We start from the raw sequence: 3712 nt of genomic DNA on the forward strand, positions 1-3712 counted from the left end.
TAAGAGTTATTATTAGGGCAGCATAACCTAGTCTAACCTGATGGATATACATCAGTTTCCAAACTGATTTGTTGCATGCTGGTTAATTACAGTATGATGTCACAAAAATCCAGTGACACAAACACAATAGAAGTACAATTCTCTCTAATGTTGAGTTGAAGATGAGTCATCCAGGAAGCCTGGGGTTGTACTCTACTCTGCCATCTGGGGATCCAGGTGCCTTCTATCTTTTTGTTCTGCCAGGAATTGGCATGATTGATCTGTGAGGGGCCAGACAATAAATATTTTAGGCTTTTCAGGTCATATGGTTTCTTTTACAACTATTCGACTCTGCAGTGTGAAAGTCAATGTAAACAATATGTAAATACATGGGCATGACTATATTCCAATACAACTTTATACATTATAACATGCAGTGAGCTGACTTTGGCCAACAGTCTATAATTTGGTGACCCCTGATTTAGACTTTAAATATAACCCATATGCTCATTTTTGTAGCACAAATATTAAAACTGAAATAATTCAGAGAAGATTAGTATGGTTCCTATGCAAGGACAATGCAAACATTTCATGAAGTGCATTGGTCTTGGAAGCAGTCATTCCTTGCACTATATAGACTTGCTACCTAGAGAAGGTGGTGGATCTTCAGGCAGATCCAAATAGGAAGTAACACTTGGGTGTCATCATGGTGTTCTAGGCTTTGCGCCAGCTTCAGAGGCTCAGAAATTTGTCTCTAATCAAAAGTGAAGTAATCAGACCCCTGGGAATTGACTTTTTCCAAACAGACACACTAGAGTGGTGTGTAAACTAGGATGCCAATTCACTCCTTTACAACACAAATATAGTTGTTAGGTAGACTGGATATTTGTGTTCTTCATCCTATAGGCAAGTAACAAGGAAAGACAAATCATAATTAGGAGTGACCACTGGGATCTTGGAATCAGAACTGGGTGTTCTGGTGTCTGATGATAGCCAGGTGTGTCCCCAAAGGGATGCATCTGCTCAATCTGATTGTGATACTTCCTCCTTCGATGGCATCTCTCTGGAAGTTTCTTTTCTAGCCTCTGCCATCCCTTCTGTAGGGGTTGTATATCTTTTATTTATGTCAGATAAAGTTTCAACTTGGTAGCCAGTTGGATTAAGGTAATGATGCATATCTATATTCTCATCTACTACTACATGATGATCTTAGTTTTAGGTTCTTGGGAGTTCCTCATTGTTTCTTCCATGTGCTTGCTACGAATTGTTTCATAAATATATATTTTTTTAAATTCAAAAGTTAAATATTAGGGAGTGGATGTAGCTCAGTGGTTGAACATCTGCTTCCCATGTACAAAGTCCCAGGTTCTAAAAAACAAAACAAAACAAAACAAACAAAAAGCCCAGCTCTCATTGGGGAGCAGATATAGTTCAGTGGCTGAGTGTTTGCTTCCCATCTATGAGGTCCTAGGTAAATCCCTGGGATCTCCTTTAAAAAAAAGTTAAATGCTACAAGATTTAAACCATAAATGTAAGATGATATAGGTGAATGTGATATTTAGATAGGAAAAATTTTCAAAGTTTAAAAGCAACACAAAAAATTTACAAAGAAAATAAAAGATTTTAATTATTGTTAGTCAAATCTAATGCATAGAAAATGAATTATTATTTTAAAATAAAAACTTCTGCATACCAGCAAAAAGCATAACATTAAAATGCAAACCAAGCACAGAAAAAATATTTGGAACAAGTGACAAAATAGCTAATAAATTAATAAAAGAGTTTTCAACTTCCAGAAAAATGATAGAGAGGCAAAAGCAAATGGATGGTCATTATGGCAGAGATAGACAGTGCTGACCAAATGTTCCACATCTTTGTCAACATTTTCCAACCTTCTTTGCAGTTGGGTTAGGTCATGTGAATAGCTTTGGTCAATGGACTTTTAGTGGATGTAACATATGTGGCTTCTGGGCCAATGCAATTAAGTATTCCTTCTTCAGATCTTCCCCCCACTCCCATGCTCCCTAACATTCTTTTTTTTTTTTAAAGATTTATTTTTATTTATTTTTCTCCTCCCCCCACCCCGTTGTCTGCTCTCATGTCCATTTGCTATGTGTTCTTCTGTGTCCACTTGCATTCTCATCAGGTGGCATGGGAATCTGTGTCTCTTTTTTTTTTGTTGCATCATTTTGCTGCATCAGCTCTCCATGTGTGCTTTTCAAACAGCGTGGCTCTCCTTGTGGGGCGCACTCCTTGTGCATGGGGCTCCCCTACGTGGGGGACACCCCTGCATTGCATGGCACTCCTTTCACGGGGCAGCACTGCGTATGGGCCAGCTCACCATACAGGCCAGGGGGCCCTGGGTTCAAACCTCGGACCTCCTATATGGTAGGCGGACACTATCAGTCGGGCCACATCTGCTTCCCTCCCTAACATTCTTAAAGACGATGTGTTCCAGTTGCTATAGCTGAAAGATGGAAGATTTATATGATTAAGAGATAATCTTTTATTGCATTAAGGCACTGAAATTCTGGAAATAGGCTATGTGTGTTCTAAAAATAGAGAGAAGGCCAACAGGGTTGGGCTATAGTTTGGGACTAGTTTGGGAAATGGAGGCAGAAGCCAGATCAGGGCTGAGTAGGCAATGGTGAAGAGCTGAATTTTATTTTGAATACAGTAGAAAGCAGTGTATCAAGAATACAGCTCAAGAACCTCAAAATTTTCTATATGCTCTGATCCAGAGATCTAAGGAGGCTAATAAAAAATCTGAAATGTAGTCAAAGATTTATGTATAACAATGATCCCCCCTCCAAATTACAATAGCAAAAGGTTGAAAAAGCTGATACATCTAAAAATACAGGAATGATTTAAGCATAATATTGTTAGTACAAAGTAGATCTTTTCCCAAAGGGTTTTAAAGAAGGAAATTCTTATGCTGCATTCACAATAGAAATAAAAATTAGAAAGAAATTAAAGAGAATGTAGAGATCTTTAGCCAAGAATGGAAAGGAAGATGTGAATAAATGGAAGGAAAACCAAGTCCCCTGATTGGAAGGGCTTAATATTGTGAAAATGTGTTTTTTCTCTCTAATCAAAGGGAGAATGAAATCAAGTCAATGAAATTCCAATTAAAACCCCTCCAACATTTTAATTGAACTTCACAAAATTGAATCTAAAGTTCATTTAGAGGAAAAAATGTGTGAGAAAAACTAAGAATAGTTTTTCAAAAGAGTAATGCAGGCTCCCATACTGCTGTGGATTTCACTTCAGTGGAAAGAGTAGGAGTACAGAAAGAGACCCATATTTATATGGAAATTCAGTGGATGATAAAGCTGGACTTTCAAAGCAGGGTGATAGAGGAGGAGTAGACTATACAATAAATTATACAACAATGAACTAAAAATGGATGAAAGAGCTAAATATAAAAGTCAGGACCATAAAACTCCTAGAAGAAAATGTAGGAAAGCATTTTCAAGATTTTGTGGAAGGAGGTGCTTTCTTAGACCTTATAACCAACAGATAAATGGAACCTTCTCAATTAAATGCTTTTGCACTTTGAAGGACTTTGTCAAGAAGGTGAAAAGGAAGTCCACTCAATGGAAGAAGATATTTGGAGACCACATAACTGATAAGGGTTTTATATATGTGATATATAGAGATCCTACAACTCAACCATAAAAACACAAATGACCTAATTTAAAAATGGGCAAAAGACTTGAACGGATGCTTTTCC

The 3712-nt window shown here is 37.3% G+C and overlaps 1 non-coding gene across 1 annotated transcript; it reads left to right on the top strand.

Moving 5' to 3' along the window:
- The first annotated feature begins 482 nt into the window (after positions 1–482).
- Positions 483–590, top strand: LOC111764847 (U6 spliceosomal RNA). Its single transcript, XR_002797353.1, has one exon. It is a non-coding gene; the product is annotated as a U6 spliceosomal RNA (small nuclear RNA).
- The last annotated feature ends 3122 nt before the right edge of the window (positions 591–3712 follow it).

This window comes from Dasypus novemcinctus, chromosome 16 (genome assembly GCF_030445035.2).
Source record: "Dasypus novemcinctus isolate mDasNov1 chromosome 16, mDasNov1.1.hap2, whole genome shotgun sequence".
In the NCBI taxonomy this organism is placed as follows: Eukaryota; Metazoa; Chordata; class Mammalia; order Cingulata; family Dasypodidae; genus Dasypus; species Dasypus novemcinctus.